General features: G+C 38.4%; 1 protein-coding gene across 1 annotated transcript in view; it reads left to right on the top strand.

Annotated features, from left to right (window-relative positions):
• The first annotated feature begins 1,919 nt into the window (after nucleotides 1-1,919).
• The window catches only part of Usp26 (ubiquitin specific peptidase 26), a 34,457-nt gene continuing 25,818 nt past the window's right edge, over nucleotides 1,920-10,558 (top strand). Inside the window, exons 1-5 of the mRNA XM_031359418.1 lie at nucleotides 1,920-2,246; nucleotides 4,313-4,374; nucleotides 5,160-5,245; nucleotides 5,770-5,815; nucleotides 8,237-8,290. The gene's annotated coding sequence lies outside the window, so the exon portion shown is untranslated. The remainder of the gene's footprint in view (nucleotides 2,247-4,312; nucleotides 4,375-5,159; nucleotides 5,246-5,769; nucleotides 5,816-8,236; nucleotides 8,291-10,558) is intronic.

The raw sequence follows: 10,558 nt of genomic DNA, 5'->3' as shown, positions 1-10,558 counted from the left end.
TCTTATTAATATTTTTATCTATGTCTCTCCACCTGCCCTAAATTTCACTAGCTAGTCTCACCTAACCCCTGTCAAACATCCCTGGCCACCCTCTTATAGTAGTGGCCACAGGCCCAAGCTCCCTCTGAGACTGCACATGGTTGCTGCACCTCTAAAGCATGGCAGAAAAACCTCTCTCTCCATCCCTGCACTGCCTTTTTCTCCTGGGAAATAGAAGTCCCACCTGTACTTACTGCCCAGCAATTGGTCTCTGGTTTTCTTTGCTGACAAACCAATAACCAAGAGGGGAATAGGACCTTAGCATCAGCAGTTTCCCCTTCATCTACATGCAAAGCTGGCAGCTTCCAATTTCATTGTTGTGATGGCTAAGAAAACTCCAACTTCTGACCTAAATTCCTGAGAACTCTGACCTGGCTCAGACCTCAGAAGTGTGTAACTATGGTGAAATGACCAACCTGTGTTTTGTTTTTGGTTTTTATTATTTGTTTTTGTTTTTGTTTTGAGACAGGGTTTCTCTGGCTGTCCTGGAACTCACTCTGTAGACCAGGCTGACCTCAAACTCAGAAATCCACCTGCCTCTGCCTCCCAAGTGCTGGGATTAAAGGTATGCACTAACTAATTCAGACACAGAGGGAGTGAGGCAGTTCCTCACATAGCTGGGAGGAGTAAGGCAGTTTTTCACCTAGGGAAAAGTTTCTCACATAGCTGTAAATTCTACCATGTTGGAATAACTGTGGTTTTCACATTTTTTTCCACCCACATTGCTAAGGCATGTGTCTCTAATTTGGTTTAGAGACTGTGGCTCTGTGAGCAGTTTTAACAAATTCAGCTAATTATAATCTGTATTGCGTCTAGTGGACTTGAATTTTATTACACTGTCCCTCAATGTCCTTCAGTACTCTGGTCCCTTCCCATACTAAAACCAGGCACTCCTCGGGCATCTGGCAAGTTTTTAACAGCTAAGACATAAACAGTGGGAAAGAACTCTCTGTAAAAGGGAATAACCATTTCTGAAGGCCAATGTAGGCACGGCTGGGGAAAAACCTCTCTGTAAAGGTAAAAAACTGTTTCTACCGCTAAGGTAGAAATGGTGGGACAGAACTCTCAAAAAAGGGGAATAACTGTTAAACTGCTAAGGTAGAAATAGCTGGGGGGAAACTCTTGATAAAAGGGATAACAATTTCTTAACTGTTAAAGTAGAAATGGCAAGGGGAAAAAAAAACTCTCGATAAAAGTGAAAAACCGTTCTAGCGGCTGTCGGAAATGGTGTGTGGGGGGGAACACTCACTACCCCGGAATAACCGGTTTTTTAAAGTCAGAATGGATTGGAAGAAGTCTCAACAAAATGGGATCACCTTTCCTAGACAGATAAGGTAGAAATGGCTGAGGAAGAACCGTCAGTAGAAGTGAAAAACCGTTTTTAACGGCTAAGTGTGGAATGGCGCGAAAAAACTCTCACTACTCCGGAATAACCGTTTTTTAAAGTCAGAATGATTTGGAAGAAGTCTCAACAAAAGTGGATCACCTTTCCTAGACAGATAAGGTAGAAATGGCTGAGGAAGAACCGTCAGTAGAAGTGAAAAACCGTTTTTAACGGCTAAGTGGGGAATGGCGCCAAATAGTTCTCAATCCAAGGGCGCATCTTGAGCGCGGACATCTTTTTTTTTTTTTTTTTTAACTTGGTACTGAACCAATCAGAGTGTGGATTATGAGTTACATCACAGTGGGTTCCATTTTGTATATCCCATAATTCTTAGAACCCCTAAAGGTCAGAAGGATTTAAATATGATCAGTTTTCACCAATGAGGAGTAAGTATCTAGGGTAGGGCGGTTCTCTAGTAAAAGAGAAGATGAGAGTAAACAATACCCCTGTCAATCTTCTTAGCATCAACCAATCTAGATCCATGGGGGGTGGGACCATCAACTGCCTATAAAAGGGAGGCTCACGGGGTGCTCGGCCTCCATTTTGCCTCCGCTTTTGGAGTGGTCTGTGCTAGACTCTATGCTCCTGTAAGCTGAGGGGGTGGTAAACTCCTGAGACTAACAGGACAGCAAGGAGACAAAAAGCCAAAGACCAAAGACCGTTTCGGAGTAGCAAAGGGGAGCTTCGACGGTGAGTGTCCACATTAACTGGCAGTCTTGACCAGAAGTGCGGACCAGACCAGCGCAAACCGGACCAGACCGGAACCGGCGCAGACCAGACCGGAAACCAGCGCAGACAGCGGCATAGACTGGGAACTTTAGCGGTAAGCAAGTATGGCGAATGTTCTGGGAGCTTTGACTGGGAAGGACAGAGAGTGTCGGGGAGCATCAGCTTCTAGAAGCTGTCTTAAGATTAATTTTAGTTCTTACATTTCATACAAAAATTATATAGTTCTAAGTTACATGTAGTATGCTCTGTACAGATATGTACAGGCTAATTTACTTCCGTAATGGTACAAATTTATGTAGGGGAACAGTAATGTGTGTATGTGTGTATATACTTTTATTTCTTAAGAGTCTATATGTAAGAAAATACAATGAAGTCTATTTTACTCATTAAAATGGTTTTTAAAAATAGCTAGGTGGATCTCTCAATGGGTAAAGCAGGAATATGTGAAATCCTAGCACTCTGGAGGTGGGCCCAAGTATGGAGCAATGTCTCCGGTTAAGAGTATTGAGTGCTCTTCATAGAACCTAGGTTCAATTCCCAGCACCAACAAGGTGGCTAACTGGCTGTAATAGTCCCACGGGATCTGCTGCCCACTTCTGGCCTCTTTGGGTACTGAATGCATGACAAGCATATATGCATACAGACATACATGGGTATAAAACACCCATACATGTAAAATAAACATTTTTTAAACAATAAGGTCAGTAAGCCTTATATAAGGTTACAGTATTCTTTGAGGCTCGCTAAATTGTGTTTTCGTCTTAATTTTCTTTATTTTATTTGGTTAATTATTGCTTTTGGACCCTCTTGTGTATGGATTTATACTTTGGTGGTGTTTTCAAAAGTGTAGAAATCCAGTGATATACCTGTATTTCTGGTTACTAAGGAATGGTATGTGCAGGGGTTAAAGTGGGAATAGTGTGATATCGTAAGTTTGACCACAATCTGACCTCAATAGCCAGGCAGCTCAAAAAACAGGGTTGGGGAGACAGGGAACCAGGTTTAGGAACAGCACAGTGGCTTCTATAGATGTGATATATTTCTTATTCCATATTTTCGGATGGTTTTTGTAATTGTGTGCTTGTTAAAACTTAAGTTGTTTCTGTTATTTTTCTACCAGAAAAAAAAAAAAATCCTATCCTGAGGGATTGAATCTATAATTTTAGCATACTTAATAGCTGATAGCTACTTGTCTTTCTGTGAATTTTGCGGGGGGGTCCCCCTCATTTTTAAATGTTACTTGTATACTTGTAATGTTAAATTTTGTTATCAATCTTCTCATATAGTGATTAAAGAGAAAAATTTGTTTTATATATTTAATTTTTTGAGTGATAGCATCCTATAACTCAGTTGCACCTCTAGTCTCTTGGATGTTTTAGTTTGAAAAGTGTGAGGCATTTAAGTAAGGAAATTATATTTTTGTTGTTTATATGATAGGTGTGTTCACTTGTGTGTGTGTGTATGTGCACGTGCTCATGTGTGACATAGAGCATGCATGGAAATCAGGATAACTTGCAGGGTTCACGTAACAGCCCCTGATCATGGGCAATGGGAAATGAACTAAAGTTGATAAGTTTGCAGAGCAAGTGCTTTACCATCTGGTAAAAGCCATCCCAATGTCTCAGAAAGCAAATGTGTGAATATTCAATAGTTTGGGTCAGTAGAATGCACTTGGAAGTCATGTTGTATAATGGGTCTTTTTGCTTTGTTAGTTTTTAGTTTTCTGTTTATTTGAGATCAGGACTTCATGAAAGCTAAACTGGCCTTAACCTCACTGTGTAGTTGTGGCTGGCCTTGAATTCCAATTCCCCTGCTTCTCATCTTGGGTGCTGGAATTTTAGGTATGTACTGCCTTTCCCAGCCTTTTCAGTATTAAAGTTAGATATTTTATAGTAAAGTTGTATATTAATTTAGAAATTCTGATGAAATACCTACAATTGTCTTGATGAAATAGACTTGATATAACCGTGCTAGAAAAATAATGGGAATTCATTGCTCACTATACAATATTTAATAGTTTCTTTTTTGTCAATTCAATATGAACTATGGTGAGTGTTAAAAATTTGAATAGTAATTTTGATTCTGTTGTCAGAAATAGAATGTGCTGCTTATCTTATGTTATCTTTTTCTCTGCATGCCTGCCTCCCAATCCATTTTCAGAAGTTCTTCTGAGCAAGAGCACCTTTGTTCCAGTCAGGTAGTGCTTGACAACCTCCTCACAGGTAAATGTTCTCATAGGTTTCTGCAGAACCTCCTTTAGAGAATAATGGAAAACTATTTTTTTTTGTTGTTTTTGCTTTTGTTTTTGTTTTTTTCGAGACAAGGTTTCTCTGTGTAGCCCCGGCTGTCCTGGAACTCACTCTGTAGACCAGGCTGGCCTGGAACTCAGAAATCTGCGTGCCTTTGCCTCCCAAGTGCTGGGATTAAAGGCGTGCACCACCACTGTCTGGCAGAAAACTACTTTTATGGCCTGTTTATAGTTTTGTAAAATGAAGACGGTGGAATGGGTACCCATTTTTAAAATATGTATGCTGTGAGATGTGATAGATATTTTATAGAGGACCAGCCATTCCCTCCCCTGTGCAATCACTAAAATAGATGTTAAACTCTTTCCCTGAGTCTCTAGAGCTCCAAAATACCAACAGCGATAGACACATTATCTCTATGACTTAGACCCTCTCAAATTTTTTGTTTATGTGTTTGTGCACATATATGGAGGGTCAGAAGAGTAGTTGGATTTCCTGGAGCTTGAGTTATAGGTGGTTGTGAGCCACCTGATGTGGGTGCTTGGAACTGGTCCTAAGAACAATATTTACTATAAACTGCAGGCCACTCTCTAGTCCCACAACTTATTCCCCAGAGACATTCTTTTCCAGTTACTGCTTACTGTCTTCTGTGCTGTGGCTATAACTGAGAAACATTAACTATGTTTCTCATATGAGAACTATGCTGTTCTCATATCACAGGAATGAATTCTGAGCTTTAAGTCAATTTTTTTTAATTTTAGAAAATCTAGTTGACAGCAGAAGAATTGCCTGAACTGTACTGTAAAAAGCAGAACTGCAAGAGTCAAGAGAGTGTTGGACTATTCAGGTACCTTTTGTGACTATAACAATGTGATTTTTGAAGAGAATGTGAAAGCCAGTTCTTTCTGAGATGGCAGTGGGTAGGGATATATGACCTATACAACAAATGGGTGATAACAAATGTGGGGGCTTATTGGCTTATACCACTCATAGCATATATTTGGTATAGAGGTCCAGAAAACATACATAAGCAATATAAGTAACAAATAGGCCAGTTCTGCAAACCTTGACCTTTCCATTTATTTTGAAAATGTTGCATAAAATAGTCTGTCTACTCAGCTGGTTTCTAACATACATTTCTATCTTTTAAACTTTTGTTTTAAATCATCTGTGAATTCAGGCATTGGAATATGAGAAGGATTTGTGTTCTATTTGCTAAGGCACCTTGACACCTGTCTCCCATTTCATGTAAAAGAAACACAGGAATAAATGGATTTGAATAAGTTGGGTGTGACAAAAAGCATCAATTTCAAGTGAACTTCACGGAATGTTTCCTCTATTTAATATGCATTTTTTCTTGTTACTCTTTAGGCCAGAGGCTCTGTTCCATACAGCAGCAAATCCTACAGCTTGATTGGTAAGCACATTGTATTTGTTGTGTTCTAACTCAAATTATTGTCTGAATTTTTTCCCGGGTGTGTTACAGGTCCTGTACCTTAACTTGATTTTATCTTTACTGTTAGTTTTCTGGCTAAGAATACAGTAACTTCAAGATTCCTTTTTAAAATTTTATTTGATGTTTATGCATGTTCTTCCTATATATGTATATATGTGTGCCATATATATGCCTATTGCCTGTGGAGAACAGATGACATCATCTGATCTCCTGGAAATGAAGATAGAAATGGTTGTAAACTACCATGTGAGTGCTAAGAACCGAATCTGGGTCCTTTGGAAGAACAGCAAGCTCATAACTGTTGAAGGATCTCCCTGAAACTCAGGATTTCTTTCTAGTGTGTTATAGAATTGCCTGTCAATTTAAGATTGAAGCATTTAGTATATTAGAATACCAAATTTCAGACTAGAGACACTTCTAAAGAAAGATTATATTTTAGAAGTGGAAAAAACAAGCCAAACAACCCCCCAAATATTTAAAATAAAAAATAAAACTTTTATATAGCATACTGACATTTCAAAACTGATTTATCCTAAAATTAGTAACTTTAAAGCTCTAGAAAGTAGAGGTCATTGTTACTTCTCTTCAAGCAGTAGAATGAAGCCAGAAGTATTTAGAGAAAAAGCATTATCCAGAATCACCTAGTGGAGCTTGCCAGACTTGGTCCTTCCTGAAGTGGTATGATGTAGAGCCTCAATTCTTCACTGTGGTATTTTCCTTTTGAATGAAGTTCTACCTACTGCACAATAATATTCAATCTCTTCATTGGGAGTTTTTGGAGGAAAACTTAAGAGTACCTTAGTGGGTAATTTTGTTAAGTGTTAGCTTAGCATTCTAAAGCAGTCATGATACTGAAGAATATGAATTGGAAAGTCTCTACTTGAATGGATAGCCATAGAATTTGGACACCATAGGAATAGTGAAAGTAACCTTATTCAGAACTCAAGATATAGTGTGGCTTCTATTTACCAAGGCAGTTCAGATGTTTCCCTTCAATCTTAACTGTGAACTACTTTGATTCCCAGTTATTTTAAGTTTTAATGTGTTAATCCATGGTGTGGTTTTACTCTCTAAAACTTTTACTTAGATTAAATGTGTTTTCATGCTGCTTATTTTATATGGGTACCAGTATGGTAAGGGTCATTTTCAGTTAAACCTATGGATAATGGCTCTTTTATGGAAGAAAGAGGCCTTTTTCATAGTACTTCATGAAAAGGCTCTATTTACACAGAATTAATAGGCTCAATTTTGACTTTAAAAATAACTTCCAAAATATAATTGCAATATGTGCTTACAAGGAAAGTCTAGAGACTACACAAAGTGGTGTTTAAAAACAATTGGCTTTCCACAGGAAAAGAAAAATCAGGTATGTGGGATTTTTCCAGTTTCTCAGATGCAAATACTTTCACACTGAATAGTTTTAAACAATTACAATGATATAGGTGAATACAAATTTAGAAGAAAATACACAATTGGCTCATCTTGGTAAGTTCTAAGCAGCATTGGGTACATCTAAAATTACTTACAGTCCAGGCATCTATCTTGTCATGACCACTCTGAACATTTTGATGTTACCCCAACTAATGTTTTTATGAAAATATCCATATTAGTTCTGAGAGGATATCTTTAAATTTATACATTTCCATTCATTCATGTCTTCATTTCTTATTTCTAAACTTTAATATTCTATCTGTAGGGAAAACTATAGTAACTCATTGAACTTAAAGAATATGTTTCGTTAAATAATCTAGACAACATTGTATTGTGTGGTATTTTAAAAGCTGTGTAGTTCATGCAAATGAGTTGTATATACCATTTCAGTAACAGCATGTGTAGAAGCAGTAAAAAAACAAAGATCTTCACAGTAACTTTGGCAAGGTCCTATGTAAACATGTGAACAGAAGTTTCTTTTGTTCAGTTTACATTGAGGTTTAGTGTTTGAATTGGACTATGGGGATTTACAGACACTTATGGTAGGAACAGGCCTACTTGAGGATCCAAAAGGAACAAATTTAAAAAGCTATGGCTAAGACCTGGAAGGAGCTGATGAGGTTGTCCCATCAGGGCTAAGTCTGCCAGATTCTTGAGGTTGCACAAGTGAAATAGGAAAATTCAGATAGCCACAAGTGCCTCCCGAAAGGCCCATGTTGCTTAATTCCTAAAAACTCTTAGGTATTCACTCATAGTTCACATAGAGTTTTTGCTCCCCTTGCTCTGGTCCTGATAGCTGGGCAAGCATTTGACTAGACAATGAAGGGCAAAAAATAACTACTGATAATATCAGGGGGAAAAGTGGCAAGGAGTTATGATGCACAAGGGGCATATGTAGCCTGCTACTCAGTGATTTTGTTTTTCTTCTCCAAATTTGGTCTCTTTCAACAGATCTCTTCACTGTTTCCACCTGTGCTTAGTGCCTGCCTTAAGATTCTGATAGAGGTAAGACGGAGAGCTGCAGACATTTAACACACACACATTTTTAATTTTAATACAATTTTTAATTGTAATATACACATTTTTTATTCGTAAAGCAAAATAGTTACAGGTGAAGATTTGAAAGTTTATGTAAATATTAAAACAATCTAAAAGTCTAGAACGTAAGAGGTACTTGTATAATAAACGTACATATCAAAGCTGCATTTTTTTACTTTAAACCATGCAGGCAATCAAGATATCTCATGGAAATCCCATCTCAGTGAGGTCAAGTTTTCTAAGGGTTCTTACCAAAGCATCTCTGTAGATCCCTGGTTAATATTAATGCAGATTATTTGAATTAATCTAATTCCTCCAAATGTTTTGTCTTAGGGTTTTGGTTTTGGCTTATTCTATTTATTCTTCCTGGAATTTTAGTCATCCCTAACATGCTAATTGAAGGGATTGCTATCAGCTCAGGACCCCCAAGACCATTTCTCTTTTCAAAGGGGATTTATTTCTCCCAGAGGGACAAAAGGGCAGGGAATAAGAGACAAAGTCGGGAGATAGAAGATAAGGGGGAAGGGAACACAAAGAGAGGGAAAGAGTAAGGAGTATTTGTCCTAGGAGTGGGGACAATAACAAAGGATTGCTTTTGGATAGAGGAGACAGACTTGGCACAGTAAAATTGCAGTTTAAAAAGGTTTAAGGGGAGATCCTGCCAGCTCCTTGCCTGCAGGTTCAGGCGAGACGAGGTCTCTCTGGGGCTGAGTGGGATGACAAGTTTCGATGACCCCCCCCAAAATATATATGTATATATATATATATATTTATAAGTAAATATATATTATAAATTTATAATATTTATAAATATTATATATGTGTATTATATATGTATATGTGTATATATATATACATATACATATATATACACATATGTATATGTATACATATATAGCCAGGAGTCTTGTCAAAGCAGGAACTCAACTTTATGGCATCAGCCTTTCGCTTATATAAGTTCAGAACATAGGGAGGGGGATTTTTGGTGGGGTAAGATGATGAAGGAGGCAGGGAAGGATGACGGAAGGTATGGTGTGACTTACAAGGCCAATGGCAAAGCTCTACCTTAGCAATGGTTGGGGGCAGAGGCAGGGCCATGACAGGTCTTGCTGAGTCACCCCAATACAGGAGTGACTGAGACTAGTCTCAAAACTCGTACCAGGCTCGGGTTTGTTCTCAAGGCCAAAACCAGGGCCAAAATAGGGCCCAACAAAATCCCACGTTAGAATTTTGGCATGTTAAGTAGCTGAGCAGCCAAAGGAGGGGTTTGACTGTTGGACTGCAAGACTTTAATACCTGGACCTTGGTAGTCAGCCTCAGGAGGAGGAAGTGGCCAAATACGGGACTAGACCTTGAGGGCTAGCTTTAGGAATGTAATTCAAGTTTTAGCAAAGCTGAGGTTCTAGGGGAGAAGGGAAAGGCCTGTTAGAGGCATAGTTGCCATGCTTGGGCTGATACCTATGCATCCTTTAACTCAGTGGAGTGGGTTGTGTAATTTGTTCATTGTTACACAGGTCTTATAATCATGAAGTGGAAGAACTTGTATGGTGTAAGGATAGATAAGAATTAGGTTTGTACAAAGAAATAAAAGATGAGAATTTAAATGAAGTCCGTGAGCTAGAGCATGCTTTATTTAAAATCCAGAGAGATTGCACCTTGAGCTTTGACCCCAGAGCCATCAGAGCATAGGACCCAGTCACTCAGTAACTTCAAGTGGAGATTTTGTACCTAAGGATCTGGAAGGAGGGGGGGAAGAGAAGATAAATTGGGGACAAAATAGGGATGTTAGCTATCTGTTTCTGAAACTGCAGGATTTGTTGACCCTTTTTGTAGCTAGTTGGTGTCTCGGGTTAGAGTGAGCAGTCCCCCATCTCTCTATTTATTTATTTTTTATTGTCTAGTCCTGATTTTTAACATTCATTGGTTGAGTTTACTATAACAGTTTCTTGAACCAAAAAGGATGCTTGTCAAATAACTAATAATCCAACATAAAAATCTAGTAGCTTGATTTATGTCTCCTCACTAGTATTTAACTACATATAAATAACAATGAGCTCTATCTCGACTTCATTTAAATTCTCATCTTTTATTTCTTTGTACAAACCTAATTCTTACCTATCCTTATACCGTATAAGTTCTCCCATTTTGTGACTATAAGACTTACATAATGTGAAGGTTCTATGCCCCAGTGTAGGGGAATGCCAGGGCCAGAAAGTGGGAGAGGGCGGGGTGGCA

Source organism: Mastomys coucha, chromosome X (assembly GCF_008632895.1).
Source record: "Mastomys coucha isolate ucsf_1 chromosome X, UCSF_Mcou_1, whole genome shotgun sequence".
In the NCBI taxonomy this organism is placed as follows: Eukaryota; Metazoa; Chordata; class Mammalia; order Rodentia; family Muridae; genus Mastomys; species Mastomys coucha.
This window is presented reverse-complemented; position numbering and strand designations above follow the sequence as displayed.